The sequence below is a fragment of the Scyliorhinus torazame genome, chromosome 10 (assembly GCF_047496885.1).
Source record: "Scyliorhinus torazame isolate Kashiwa2021f chromosome 10, sScyTor2.1, whole genome shotgun sequence".
Classification (NCBI taxonomy): domain Eukaryota; kingdom Metazoa; phylum Chordata; class Chondrichthyes; order Carcharhiniformes; family Scyliorhinidae; genus Scyliorhinus; species Scyliorhinus torazame.
Genome location: NC_092716.1, coordinates 117,306,491 through 117,322,328, shown reverse-complemented (window position 1 = coordinate 117,322,328; position 15,838 = coordinate 117,306,491). Strand labels below are relative to the sequence as shown.

Here is a 15,838-nt window from a genome sequence, read left to right as displayed (position 1 = left end):
AATCTTTGTTGACAGAAGAACCAATTGATACGTGGATAGGAAGGCACGTGGTGATTACGGCACAATGACCTTCCTGAGTGGCAAAAGAAGAAGGGTGGGCCGAATGACCGACTCCTGTTGCAAATGCGTATGTGGGCCTCTGCGCCTGTTCCTCAGTTTGCTACTTACTGAGCATGAAGGCTTCATTTTTATTTGCCTTCTCAAATTCTCTTGCAATAATGTCCAATACACGACTTACCTTCCTAAAAGGTTTCTGACCCTGCAGGTTTAGTTTTGCGGATCTATGAATACGACACCCACCATGCGTTGGAGATCATCACTTCCCAAACTAATTTTTAAATAACTTCACATTATTCACACTCTATTCCGCATGCCATTTTATTGACACTTATCCAGCATGCCTCCCCTTTCCAGGTCTTTGCATTGTCCTCACAACAAACTTTCCCATTTAGTGTTGCATAATCAGCAAACTTGAGCAGTTTACATTGTTATACCCATATCATTTACATAGACTTTGAATAGCTTGGGCCCAAGAACACATTTCTGCAGTCAGATTCTATTGGTCAGTGCCCGCCAACCTGAGAATAACCCGTTTGTTCCTCCTCCATGTTTTCGCCTCTCAGTGAATTCACAATCGATGCAGTATATTGTTCCTGATCCCATATTAACTTTTTCTCACTAACGTCTTTTGTGCAACCATATGGAACGCCTTCTCAAAATAGAATAGAATACGCCACTGATCCCACCACATTGATTTTGCCAGTACCTTCGTCAAAACTATCTTCCTACTGTGTTGCTAACCGTGAATTTCCTTCCATAAGTCCATGTTCACACAGCTCAATCATACAGTTGTTTTCTAAATGCAAAGTTCCCACATTCATGACAATAGATTATATGTTATGCTCTGCTGGTCTAATGGGCTGCAGGTCTGTCGTTTGCCGTTTCTCTCTCCCTCATGTTTATTTAAGTGCAATTATACTTGATAAACTTCGAATCTGCCGGAAACGTTCGAGAATCGTTACAGATTTAAATTATGATCAGCCATACATTCATTATCTCTGCAGCCAAGTTTTCCAGTATTCTGGGAAGAAGAAGAATAATTGCGGGGAATTTTCAAGCTCCAATACTTTTCCTTCAATAACATTTACTGCTAAGTCCTCAATATCGTTAGTCCTTTTATCTTGTGTGCCCTGGAGAGTGTTTGTATCTTCCTCTATGAAGGAAGAAACAAAGTATGAGTGTATTTGTTTGCCATTATCTTATATCTCATTGTAAAATCTCCGGTCTTTGCTGATAATTGATCCAGCTTGGTCTTTGCAAGTGTGTCCTTTTGTACATCGCTATACGAGATTTTACAGTCCCTTTTATGATTCTCTTTAGTTTTCTCTGTATTCCTTTTCCATTATCAGTTTTTGGTTTCCTCTGCTGAAATTCTAAGTGCTCCTAACACACAGTCATGTTATTGTTTGGTAAGATTCTAAGCTTTCTCCTTTCATTCAATATATGTGTAACTTCTCATATTACACACGGGTGTACAGCCTTTCCTGCTAGGTTTGTGCACTGTCATGGAACGTACATTTGTGGCGAACAATGCAGTCGAGCTCAAATGATAACCATTTGCTTTCCACTGCCCTATCTCTTCTTGTAGATTCCTATTATACCACGGTAAAATTTCCGAATCTACTTTCATAAATTGCATTTTTTTTAATGTATGAATCAATTTCGGATTGAACTTTAAAAAAGTTCTCTCATATTATAACCATATTTTAACCGCTCCTTCACTTTTATGAATTAGTTCGTTGGATCTGGACATCATTCCCTGGGCCTGCATTTTATTGTCCACGCTTCATTGCTCTAAAATGAATGGCTTACTAGGGATATCGCAGGGTACTTAGTAGTTAACCATATTGCTGTAGGTCTGGGGTCATGTCCAGGCCAGACAAGGTCGGAATGGCAGATACGCTTCCTACATGACATTCTTGGATCAGATTGTGTGTTCGTACATTCACCAAAGATTTTTATTGAGTTCAAAATTGGATTTGGTTTATTGTCATGTGTCCCGAGGTAAGGTGAAAAGTATTGTTCTGTGTACAGTCCAGACACGTTGTTCCATACATGAAGAAAACATACAACACACAGTAGATACACAATGTAAATACAAAGACAGTCATCGGGTGAAGCATACAGAGTGCCATACTACTCTGTAGAGAAGATGCATGGAGAGATGAGTTCAGTCCATAAGAGAGTCATTCAGATGTCTTGTAACAACTGGGAAGCAGCGGTCTTTGAATCTGTTAGTGCGTGTTCTCAGACTTTTGTATCTCCTGCCCGATGGAAGAAGTTGGAAGAGAGAATAACCCAAGTAAGAGGTGTCTTTGATTATGCTGTCCACTTTTTCAAGGCAGGTGCAGACAGAGTCAATGTACGGGAGGTGGGTACACGTGATGGACTGAGCTGTGTTCACGACTCTTTGTAGTTTCCTTCTGTCTTGGGATGAGCTGTTGCCATACAAGGCTTTGATGCACCCAGATAGGATGCTTTCTATGGTGCATCTATAAAAATTATTGAGAGCCAATATGGACAGGTCGAATTGCCTTAGTTTCCTGAGAAAGTATAGGCGCTGTTGTGCTTTCTTGGTAGTAGCGTCGGTGTCGGTGAGCCAGTGTTGCTGCATGTTTCGGATCCGCTGGAGAGTATGGGAAGGATTTTGGAGCTGCTGGAGAGGTTTGGAGAATTCTTGGGGGGGCAAACCAAATGTTGGTAAAAGTGAGGTTTTCCCGGTGAATGAGCTGGGACAGCGGGGGAACTTAGCCATTTACGGTAGTGAAGGATAGGTTTAGGTATTTGGGGGTTCGGGTAACGAGGGAATTAAGACCATAAGACCTAGGAGCGGAAGTAAGGCCATTCGGCCCATCGAGTCCACGCCACCATTCAATCATGGCCGATTTCAACTCCATTTACCCGCTCTCTCTCCATAGCCCTTAATTCCTCGAGAAATCAAGAATGTATCAACTTCTGTCTTAAAGACACTCAACGTCCCGGCCTCCACCCCCCTCTGTGCCAATGAATTCCACAGACCCACCACTCCCTGGCTGAAGAAATTTCTCCTCATCTGTTCTAAAGTGACTCCCTTTTATTCTAAGGCTGTGCCCCCGGGTCCTAGTCTCTCCTTCTAATGGAAACAACTTCCCTACGTCCACCCTATCTAATTGAGGTAGATCCATAAGTGGAACTTCAAGAAGCTGTTGGAGGGACCCATGGGGGGGGGGGTTTGTCAGGAGGTGGGATACACTGCAGTTGACGTTGATGGGACGGTCAAAGTAGTGAAAATTAATATTTTTCAGTTTCTCTCAATCTTTATACCAAAGGCATTTTTTCGCCAATTGGCACGATCTTTGCGGACTTTGTATGGGCGGGGAAGATGCTGAGACTCCCAATGTCCCTGGTACAGAGGCAAAGACAGCAGAAGGGGTGGGGGCTGCCGAATCTGCTTCATTATTATTGGGCTGCAAATGTAGCTAAGATGCCACTATGGTGGGAAGGAAAAAGGATAGAGTAGGTTTGGATGTCGGAGGAATCTTGTGAGGGGTCCAGTTTCCAGGCAATGGTGATGGCAGCATTGCCAATGACTCCGAGCAGGGATACGGTGGTGCAGTCTTCAGTAAAGATATGGAATCAGCTGAGGAGGCATTTTAATGAGGAAGGGATGACTTTGTTAACGCCGCTCTGCCAGAATCATGGGTTTGAACCGGGTGGGTGGATAGTTTATACAGGAGGTGGAGGGAATTGGGGCTGATCAAGGTGAGGGATCTATATTTGGAGCAAGGGCTCGCCAGTCTGGAGGAGCTAAGGGAGAGGGTAGAACTGCCCGGGGTAGTAAGTTCATGTATCTGCAAGTTAGGGACGTTGCGTGAAAGTTCTGGAGGGGTTCCATAGGTTCCAGGATACACCCTGCTGGTGCAGCTGCTGCTTCTGGATGTGGAAGGTAGGGAAGAATTGGACATATATACAAGTGGCTGAGGGAGCAGGAAGGCAATTGGGCGTTGAGGATCAAGAGGAAATGAGAAGGGGAGTTGGGAGGGAAGATCAATTGGAGAGTATAGAGTGAGGGACTGCGTAGGGTAAACAATACCTCCTCCTGTGCGAGGATGAGTCTGATAAAATTTAAGGTGGTGCAGATTGTGCCTATTACTCGGGTGAGAATGAGTGGGTTCTACCAGGGGGTAGTAGATGAGTGTGAGAGATGTGCGCGGGGGCCAGAAAATCACACACACATGTTTTCGGGTTGTGAAAAATTGGTAAAATTCTGGCCGGGAGTGTTTACGGTCTTAGCCAGGGTAGTAGAGGACGAGGTGGACCCGGACCATTTTGGTGGCGATATTTGGGGTTTCAGAGAAGCCAGAGCTCATGGAGAGGAGGGAAGTCGATGTCGTGACCTTCACCTTTCTGATTACCCAGAAGAGAAGTTTACTGGAGTGCCGGTCAGCACCGCCACGGGGGTAGCGGCTTGGTTGGGTGACCTGTTCGATTTCCCGTGGTTGGAGAAAATAAAATATGAGTGAAGAGGCTCTGCAGAGGGGTTTGAGAAAAGGTGGGGGATGTTTGTGACCGTGTTTTAGGAGCTTTTAGTCGCAGAGGGGGTGGGGGATGGCAGGGGAGGGTGAAAAGGGGGGGGGGGGGGGAAGATGTACAGACTGTCTAGTTGATTGCTGGGAAGTATATTTCCCGGGGTTTTATTTGTTGTAACCTGTTTGATACATGTTTCTAATAAAATAGATTTTTTTTAAAATGAAATATTCAGATTTATCGCCCACGTAAGAAGTATAAAAGCTGACACAGTCCTCCTCCAGGAGACAGACCCGAGGGTGAAGGACCAACTGTGGGTGAGGAAGGGCTGGGTGAGACAGACCTACCATTCCTGCTCCTGACGACAATAAGTGGGATAACCATTCTGTGAAATAAGAGGACGATGTTTACAGCAATGAGGATGGTTACAGACCCAGGGGCAAGATATGTCATGGTCAGTAGTGTCCTGGGTAAGGCATTGGTGGTCCTGGTTAATGTGTACGCACCCAACGGGACGACATCGAATTCATAAAGAAGACCATGATAGAAACCCCCAACAATGAGATGATGATGTTGAGGGGGAGGGTGGCTGTAACTGCGTACAGGACCCACCGACAGACAGGTCGAACCCCAAAACGGGTAAGTCCTCCAACATGGCGAAAGAACTCAGTCTTTTCATGGAGCAGATGAGGGCAGTGGAACCATGGCGGTTCACCCACGCAGAGCAGAAGTAATTCCCACGTTCACAATGTGTATACAAGGACCGACGTCTTTGTAGTGGGGAAATCGGTGCTTCCAGGGATAGTAGGAGTGGAATACTCTACGACTGTAATTTCCTACCATGCTCCACATTACGTGGATGTGACGTTCGAGACAGTCTGTGCCCATTGCCCCCCATGAAGGTTGGACATGGCCCTCATGGCCGATGAGGTTTTCTGCGAGAAAATATGGCAGGCCATAGACGAGTATATGACATTGTTTAAGAAGGGCAGCAAGGATGATCCAGGAAATTATACGCAGTTGAGCCTTACTTCAGTGGTAAGGAAATTATTGGAAAAGATTCTTAGATAGTATTTACTCACATTTGGAAACAAATGGACTTATTAGTGAAGGACAGCGTGTTTTTGCCTCACTAATTTGATCGAGTTTCTCGAGGAAGTGGCAAAGATGATAGATGAGGGAAAGGCAGATGGTGTATACATGGATTTCAGTAAAGCTTTTGACAAGGTACCTCACGATATACTGGTACATAAGGTGAAGTCATATGGTGGCAGCCATCGCATCAATATCGCTATTACAGTTCAATTTTGTGTCAATAGTAACCCCCAACATGTTGATTGTAAGCTGACTACAGTATCCTCAACTAGTTAGTAAATAAAGAGTATGGTAACATCGTGATTATAATGTTGAAACTAAAATTGTAGAGGCCTGAAATAATTATCTGGTGAGCAGAGTTCAAATTCTGCAAAGAAATTTAAGGAATTTTAATCCAATTTCAGAATGCATTTGAAACTATTAATATTACGAAACAAAAAAGGTCAGAAAATGGCAGCAGTCATGTACAGAACTGTCAGGAGAGTAACGCAGTCATGAGGTAATTCAATGAACTGTGATCAGAACTAAAACATATTTCGACTGCTAACAGGGCTTAGAAAGTAAAAACGGGGGGGGGGGACAAGTGCATCAGGGAGAAAGAACAATGAGGAATCGAATAATTTTTAATCAGTGTCAAAAGTAGACTTACATTAACACTACAATGAAGTGACTGTGAAAATCCCCTAGCCGCCACACTACGGCACCTGCTCGGGTACACTGAGGGAGAATTCAAAATGTCCAATTCACCTAACATACACGTCTTCTGGGACTTGGGGGAGGAAATCGGAGCATCTGGAGGGCACCAGAGCAGACTCCGTACAGCACAGTGACCCATGCTGGGAATAAAACCTGGGCCCCTGGCGCTGTGAAGGACCAGTGCTCACCACTGTGCTACCGTGCATGTGTGATAGGCTAGAAGAATGGAAAGATTAATGGATGAAATGGATGATGGTTCAAGGTAGAGACATTGGTGATACGGGAAACCAGATGGGGTCTCGGGGAGGTAAATTGCCAAAATATATTCATCATTAATTCATCAATCACGACAATCATGCCCTCGCATTCCCTACTCTGAGCACGAGATTCAACTGGTTTTACCCCAATTTAACATACATCTAATTACTGCTGAAGACCCTGTTTTATCCATATTCGGGAGGCTGACACTGATTTTGTGACGACATTACTGTTGTTCAGTTGCTAATGTCACCCAAAAAAGGACGATGTCTGTAAACTTGTTTCCACACACGATTTCTGCTTTGGCCACTCTGACCGTTGCACCAATCAAATAAATGTAAGCATAAACATCTGGTACAGCACATCCGGTTATCATATATGCTATCCATTGATTCGGTCTACACCTCCCGCTGCCTTGGGAAAGCGAGCAGCATAATCAAAGACACCACCCACCCGGGTTATTCTCTCTCACAACCTTTTCCATCGGGCAGGAGATGCAAACGTCTGAGAACATGCACTAACAGGTTCAAAAACAGCTTCTTCCCCGCTGTTACCATACCCCAGAAAATCCGATTATGGACTGAACTGATCTCTTCACACATCTTTTCTACAGAGTGGAACTGCACTACTGTGTGCTTCACCCGACGTCTGTTTCTATGCATTTACATTGTGTATTTATATGTGTCCTATGTTTTTTTCATAGAATTTCATAGAATTTACAGTGCAGAAGGAGGCCATTCGGCCCATCGAGGGCAATTTTGGACACTAAGGGCAATTTATCATGGCCAATCCACCTAACCTGCACATCTTTGGACTGTGGGAGAAAACCCACACAGACACGGGGAGGATGTGCAGACTCCGCACAGACAGTGACCCAAGCCAGAATCGAACTTGGGACCCTGGAGCTGTGAAGCAATTGTGCTATCCACAATGCATGTATGGAACTATCTATCTGGACTGCACGCAGAATAGTACTTTTCACTGCACCTCGGTACAAGTGACAGTAAATTAAATCCAATCCATGCATGGAAAACCTAAGGAGGCCAAACGGCCTTTCACGCCACACTCCAACGCTCTCCCCAAAACCCTTGTCACCTTTAGAGTTTGAAATTTATTTTTCCTTCTTAAATATATTCAATGGCTTTCCTGCACAGACTTCTCAGGTCAGGAATTTCATATGTTTACCACTCTCTGAAGAAATGATTCCACATATATGCCCCTAAATAACCTAGCCCGTATCCTCAGACAGTGACCCTTTGTTCTTCATCCGTTGACAGAGGAAACAACATTCTGACACTCAGATTATCCAGAACGGTTAGAATTTCATATGTCTCGAATATGTCCCCTTGAATTCTTCTAAATCCTAAGAGAATCCCAGGAGAATCGTTCCATTCCAGGAATCAGTCTGATGAGCATTCGTTGCACTCCATCTGTGGCAAATATATCAATTCTCAGATGAGTAGATCATAGCAACACACAATGCTCCAGGTTTGATTTAACCGAGGCCCGGTACTGGTGCAGTAAGAGATCCTTGCTGTTGTACTCAAGTCCTTTTGCAATGAAGGCCTTCTTCACTGCTTACTGTACCTGCGTTCAGTGTCTGGTGAACAAGGACACCATTTAAAAAACAGTCATTATATTTCTCTCTCCGAACGGAATAAGCTTTCCTGAATCGAAGGTATATTGCCCATATTTTTCCACTCACTCACCTTATCCAAATCACCTTGAATTCTCTTAAGTCCTGCTCACCGTCACTTTCTCACCAGGTTTCGTATCATCATCATTCCTGGAAATATTACTGTTCGTTCTCTGATCCAAAGCATTGATGAATATTCTAACCAGTTTTGCTCTAAGCACAGGTCCCTGTCGGACTCCACTAGTAAATGCCTGCCACTTCGAAAAGTACCAAATTATTCCTACTCTCTGGTTCCTGCCCTCTTACCGATTCTCAATCCATGCCCCCAACCCCAATGTACTTTAAATTTGCGTTGCTTTATCGGCACTTTACAGCTATCTGGATTTGGGTTTGGATTGAGTTCAGAAATTTCAGATGTTTACCTTCCTTTCCCTCCAACACATGTTCTTTTTTATAGATCATCTGCAATATCAATCACTGTGCATACTGATCTAATCCCGCCAATTTCCCACGCATCGGTCTGCTCTCTAATCAGCCAAGTAATGGAAAGCGCTATCAACTGTGCTATCAAGCTCAGTGACCAACTCCAACAGAAAACTCTGCATATCTGACTCCTCTCCGAGTGGTTCTGACCAACACAGCTGCTTATAAAAAATCTTCAAATGCGCTGTCGATTGAGCTGAATCCTTATCCTCTACTGGCCACATCTGGGGTGTCGGAACTGCTGGAGCTGCAGACGGGGACAGGGACAGGGGTTACAGGGACGGGGGCAGGGGCTACAGCCTCCAGCCTTCACCTGTAGGCGGAAACTAAAAGGGCCGACGTCATCTTCTCCAACAAGTGCCTCAACATGGTTCGCAGATATTCTGTAATTTTATATCTCGAAAACGTTAAATTCACCCTGAGGGGCCAATTGACATGTTGTACCGGAGATGAGGCCGTTCATTTTGTACTTTTAAGAGTTAGTCACCATTAGCTGTTATAGGGAAGGCGGAGGGAAAGGGGTTATGGTGGGTATTGTGAAGGGAGATTTGTTGTTATTGTTATTTTTTGTGTCATGTATAATATTTAAAAATGGATTAAAATACTTTCAAAAACAGCAACCATACCTCTGTGAACAAGTGACAAATCGATCAGAAATTCACCTGAAAAAATGTTCTTACAGATCAGCCGATAAAGTGGAAATGACACACGCATGCACTCAAACTCGTCAATATGTACCGGCCCACCGTTCAACTCTTTTCACTAATCATCTGAAACAGTTTATTACCAACAAAGTCACTTAATTACCAGGAATACGTTCACCGCAAGTAGCATCTAATCATCCGCAATTTCAACCAATGTTCATGAATCCTATCGCCAGGAAATGAGTCGTTAGACGTCAGCAATAATAACACTCAAACAGCAGCAGCGAATTCTCCCAATATCCCAGCAATAACATCGCTCAATCACTGGCAGTAGTATTACCCATCAAACACTTGTGACATCATGGCATCACCATCAGTAGTCACCAGTATTCTCATAAATCAATCGACAGGAACTCCATCATTAAATCAGAAAACAGCACAATCAATGAGTAACTAACATACATTATGATTAGTAACTTGTAAACCTGATTCCGACAATCAATCAGTGGGAATCAGGCATATCAAGTCACCAGCCGATTCACTCAGTCGCCATCAGCAACATTGAACAACCATCGACGAGGAGAGTAAATCGCCAGTATCATTGGCAGCCAATATCTCCAAGATCCCCCTCAAATCCTTCCCATCGAGCGATGCAAATTACATTGATGTGATGTTAAAATGTGACACGGTCTTGATTCACAATTGGGTTTTACCCTGGATACAGTGTGCTCGAGTAGGGTGCTCTTTCCAAGGGCCGGTGCAGACCCAATGGGCCGAATGCCCTCCTTCTGCTCTGTAAATTCTATGAAATCTGTGAGATGCCTTTCCAGTGCTACCATTCCAGGTGCTACAGGACAAACTGAGGAGGAAATAGGGAGGGCAAGGTCTCAGATCTATATGGGGAGCTGTTGAAGAGAGAGAGTGCCCCAGTGGAGGAAGTTAGGTGTAAGTGGGAGGAGAAGCTGGGTGGGGCATTGGGGTGTGGAGTGTTGAGTGAGGCTTTGCGAAGGTTTAATGCATCCTCATCGTGCACAACACTAAGTCTCATCGAGTTCAAAGTGCTACACTGGGCCCACATGATGGTGTACAGGATGAGTCGGTTCTTTCCAGGGGTGGACGATAAGTGTGGGAGGTGTGCAGGGAGGCCGGCAAACCATGTCCCTATGTTTTGGGCAGGTCCGAGGTTCAGGGGGTGGAGTGTTTGGACAGGATTTGCAGATATCATGTTAATGATTTTGGAAGTAACAGTAGCTCCGAGTCTGGAGGTGGGCAATATTTGGAGTGTCGGAGGACGCGGGAGCGCAGGTGGGAGAGAGACCGAAGTGTTAGCATTTGCCTCCCAAATAGCCGGAGATGGATTTTGTGTGTGGGCAGGACTCGGAGCCACCGACTGAAGGGATATGGGTGAGCAATTTGGCAGAGATCCTGCACTTAGAGAAAATCAAGTTCACCAACAGAGGTGCAAAGAAGATGTTCACCTTTAGATGGACGCTGTTCATCGACTTATCCAAGGAGAATTGAGTCTTGGGGGAGGGTGGGAATGGAAGGGGCATTAATTTTCTGTTCGGGCTGGATGTCTGGGTTAAAAGCTAAAGTGTGGCTGCGGGTTGAGTGGGGGGGCGGAGGGAGATTTTCTTTTGTGGGGGGTGGGGTAAGGATGTTTTGGATGTTTGTTATTGCCGCGGTTGCCTTATGTTTTTCTTCTTTGTTATGTCTATATTTGAAAATGCCTCGAATAAAAACTAATAAAAGAATGTTGTGGAGGGGAGGGAAGTGGACCTGGGAATTTGCTCAGCGATCAGGTTTGGTCTTATTGTCTGAGGAATTGAAGATCGAAATGGTCGACTCGGTTTCCTGTGTTATGTGCACAGACATTGACTGGAGAAGTGGACCTGGATGTATACCAGAACGGATTGTGGTTTTGCACCAGTGTGGACACCAACTACAGGACCTTCAAATGTTGGTGCAAATATTAAAGAGACGGGAAAAACAATAAACGTGTAAATATTTAACCGACTCTTATTTCAGGTACAACATAGCCAGCAGTTTAGCGATTGGTAAAAGGATCGGTGGGCAAACTCCGACTGGTGGTCTGGTCGCTGTATTAGTAATTGGGGGAGGCGGGGGTACATGTTCTGGGGAAACAGGTTTGAATTTGAAAGGTGGCGAAATTTTAATTCAAATAAGAGAACACGCATCTGGACTAAAGTGCAGATCTGGACAAAGTGGACTGAAGGAAACCCGCCGTCATTACCTGGATGTGACCCCAGCCAAACCCACAGCAATTGTGGTTTGCACAGTAAATGTTGGCCGAGCCAGCGATGAACGAATGGTCAGCAGGGGGCGATCAGCCGCCTTCTCCATTAACCAGGTGGAAAGTTCTGGCCGGTTCCCAAGCCCTGCCCTTCTCCATTCCTGGTGCGTGGGTAATGGGCGCGATTAACAGCGGCAATTAGAGGTTAGGAGGAAATTCTGGGTCGGTTTTAGGAAGGGGTTGAAAAGGAGACTTTCTTGTCCTACTTTCCTCACTGTCCGCGCCCCAATAAACTGACCGAGTGAGTAACGGGAGGACATTGCTCACCACGGCATTCCCAGGGTGCTCCTCGCCAGTCTGCCTCTTTCCTCTCTGGAGGAACGTCGCTCCCTCCGCCAATCTTATCTTCCTCTCAGGTTTGGTGATGGTTCTTCGCTGACTATTATTGTTCCCTTTATTTGTTTTGATTACGTCACCCGTTGCCAGGGCGGATTCTGCAGCGACCAGAGAATCGGCGGCAGTCGCGCGTGCGCGGTCGATGCGGCGTTGGTCGGGGGCCATTGAAAGAGGCCCCCGCGGCAATTCTCTGCGGTTGATCGGCCGAGTTCCGCCGGCATCGTTCACATATGGTACCACCCGGCGGGAGCTCGGACCCTCGGCCACGGTGGCCGTCCTGGTGGGGGGGGGTGGAGGATCAGACTCTGGGGGAGGCCTCCACGATGACCAGGCCCATGATCGAGGGCTACCAATTGGTGGGCGCATGCGATCAGTGGGGGCCTACCATCTTCCACGTGGGCCCGCTGTGTCGCTACGCCATGTTGCGCAGCGCCGGCGCGGAAACGACCAAAAAGTGCATGGGCATATCGGCGCTGGCACTGCGTGCAGCACTCTGGCATCGTGCTGGTCCCCTGTAGGCCACTGAATCGCTGGGCCAACAGCTTCGTTGACGCCAGCGTGAAATACTCCAGTGTATACACCGGTGTCAACACCTAGCCGGGATTTTGGAGAATCCCGGCCCATACATTCCAATCTGATGCTCCACCTTGCTTTGCAGCCTGATGCTCCATCTACTTCCAGCAACATGAAACCCTTTCATACTTCCTCTCAAACACTGTCAAAAGGTCCTCGCGGGATTCTCCAGTCGCCGTCACCAAAATTATGTTTGGCGATAGGTCCGAGAATCAAAGTTCCCGACCAAATCGGGGGCGGCGTCGCTTTCGCAATGCTCCGCCCCCTCCAAAGCGGCATACCCGGTGAGTATACCGCGCAACATATTGACAGCATCAGGACGTTGCCTAAGGCTCACCCCTGTGGCTCCGCCCCCAACCAGCCGTGTTCCCAACGGCGTGGGTCTCTCATGGTCTCACTCGTCAGGACCATGGCGTGGCGGCTGCGGACTCACCCCAGCACCACCATAGTCGGGGGAGGGCTAATCTGCAGGCAGACGGAACATTGCCAGGGGCAGGAGCGCGCGAGCCAGCCAAATGGGGGCTCTATTTTGCGTGCCGGGTCCGTGTGCAGCAGCGCCATGTTGCATGATTTGGCCGCTGCAGGCCATTGCGTGCGCCTGCGCTGCCACGGACCCAGCAATTCTCCAGGCCATATTGGCAGCTAGAGCCGGGTGCTGTATGCTGCCTTGATGCCAGCCCCCAGCCAAAAGGAGGATCTGTGGTCATCGTACGCCATTTTCTCTGTCATAAAACGCCACCGTTCCCAAGCCAGCATGTGGACATATCCTCAAAATCGTAGAATCCAGCATCATAGACCTGAACCACTGGGTGAAAGTCTCCCATCACGCCTGAGACAGGTTTCACAATGAGCTGAAGTGGAGAATCTGGAGTTGAGCAAATATTGAAAAACCTGCTCTGGAAAGAACACTTTGCAATTTTCCCAATGGTGGGTCAATTATCCCACTGCCTAATAATGTGAATATAATTTGCATTCACAACAAATCATTAATGCTGATTAACACAGCTGCTTATAAGAGTCTCAGCACATCTTTCAATCTTGCGTCATGCCAACGGGAAATTATATCAGCCACAAACCTGTTTGAAATACGTGTGGCATGCACAAGTCAGACCTCAGTTCGTTTATGCCTTTGAGGTGAGGACAGCATATATAACCTCTCTGCCATTGTGCTGTGCCACTCTTGTTACGATGGATGCCACTCTGCTGAGGCTGTAGCATTGGTCTTTGCCAATGTTGTCCAGAAGGACTCCACTACACTGCAGCACGCATGCAAGTCTCCACTTTCACAAACAAGCATTGCAACCAGGGCTAGGATGACGGGACAAGGGGAAGCAATGTGGAATAAGGGCTGTGCAAGTGTTCTGAGAGGGTGCATAATTGAAGACAGAGGGGCAAGGATTGGAAGACAATTTGGAATAATGGAAGACAAAGGGAAGACTGAGGGTTTAGGAAGCTAGAGAATGATAAGGGTACATGTAATGCTGACAAACCAGTGGAGGGGAAGGGAGGCACATTTTACTGCAAGGAGATGCACGCAGAACTCAGAATAGGTGGGGGTGGTCTGTTAGTTTGGCACATGATGGATGGATCATCCGGCATTGAGTTGGGAGGTGTCACTGTCTTCAAGGCACTGGTGTGATGAATGTAGGATTTTAAAAAATATATATTTTATTGTACATCTGTTGCAGTAATGGTTTGAATGTGCTCTGTGAATGTGTTCACTTTGGGAATTGAGAGTCTACTGAGGTACAGGAGTGATGTGAGAGATGACTTCGTGCTTTCACCACCATTTAAATGGTACAAACACTGCAGCAACTGAGATGAGGACTTGTCTAGTGATCACCTTCTGTGCACGATGTTCTGGCTCCACCATGGAGGAGACACAAATGCCGCCAGTATATCAGTGCTGATAAGCTTTCCTCACTCAATGCTGTTCCATGAGGAAGAAATGTTAGAAATGCTTACATCACACACTTCAAGTAAAGATTTAAACACATCTCGCTGACATCACACAAGGGTGCAGATATTTGTTCAAGTCAGGTTGACATCACATGAATTTTAATCTCACAGATGGACACTGTCAGAGTGGGAGGATTGCCAAAACTCGATATAAGAGCATTCCAATGTACAAACTCACATCTTCAGTTGACCAAAACGTTCACATAACCATCAAAATTTATTCCCAAAAGTGCAATTTACCTGCAACTCAAATGCTCACATCAATATTTTTTAAATTTTCCTAACACTATCACTACACCTGGGGACAGCAACGACATCCACAGCAGAGTTCAAGTAACCTATGGACTGCTACGTCCTGATGTCCACTGATGGCTTTGGCGGAATAGTTCTGCTAGTCTGAGACCTGCAGGTTCCTGCGCTGATGAGAAGCATAATGGTGTTCTGCTCAGGACTTGAACAACTGGAGTAGATGGAGCCATAGGCATAGAGGAGAGTGAAAAGCTTCACATCCTTGGAATGTCTTGAGTGGAGGCCACCAGGTTCTTTGGCTGATGATCATCTTCCTGGTGGGTGTCTGATGGCCCCTCCCTGACTCCTAGAGGAGATGCAACACCTGCAAGGAGGCCAAGGTGCCCAATCCCCATGTCAATTACATCATGATTGCGCCATAACGAATGCAAGGCCGAGTGCTAATCCAGAAAATCTGCTGGAGCAAGTCCATGGCAGTCGCCAACCTTCCCACAGTAAACTCATGACACTCATATATCGGAACCAAGACATCAGACAGAATACGGATGGTCTCCTCCATCGTTGACTCTTGTGTCCTGGGTGACTGCTGCCTGATGTTCCACTCCCTGTTGTTGCATCTCCAGCATTAAGTTGGCATCCGCTATCAGAGGCTTATTATCTGGCTTAGATGGAATAGCTACAGGGCCAGAGACTTGGGATGTCCCTGCCTTCGACTGCTGCAAGGACATGTCAGTTAGGTGTTCTCCAGAAAATGTATGTCTGCGTTGCTGGGCACTGTGACAGTTTTTCAAGAGCTTCCTCTTCAGTGATGATCAGCTCTGTGTGGTGATCTCTCCCCAGAAAGGCCAGTGGATGGAATGTGAGCAACATGATAGATGGAATGTTGGTGGTGACAAAGCGTCCACGAGAGAATGAGTGTTGATATGTGCCCCCTGCTAATGGTTCTGTGATATCAATGAAGAGAGTAGATGTTTAAGTGCATGATGCCATGATGAGGGTTTGATGCAGGAAGGAGTTGAAGGATAACTA

The 15,838-nt window shown here is 46.2% G+C and overlaps 1 long non-coding RNA gene across 1 annotated transcript; it reads right to left on the bottom strand.

The window, feature by feature from the left end:
• Window positions 1-364: 364 nt before the first annotated feature.
• Window positions 365-12,039, bottom strand: LOC140384856 (uncharacterized). Its single transcript, XR_011933176.1, has 2 exons — window positions 11,960-12,039; window positions 365-1,213 (listed from the first exon to the last, which is right to left on the bottom strand). It is a non-coding gene; the product is annotated as an uncharacterized lncRNA (long non-coding RNA).
• Between the last annotated feature and the right edge of the window lie 3,799 nt (window positions 12,040-15,838).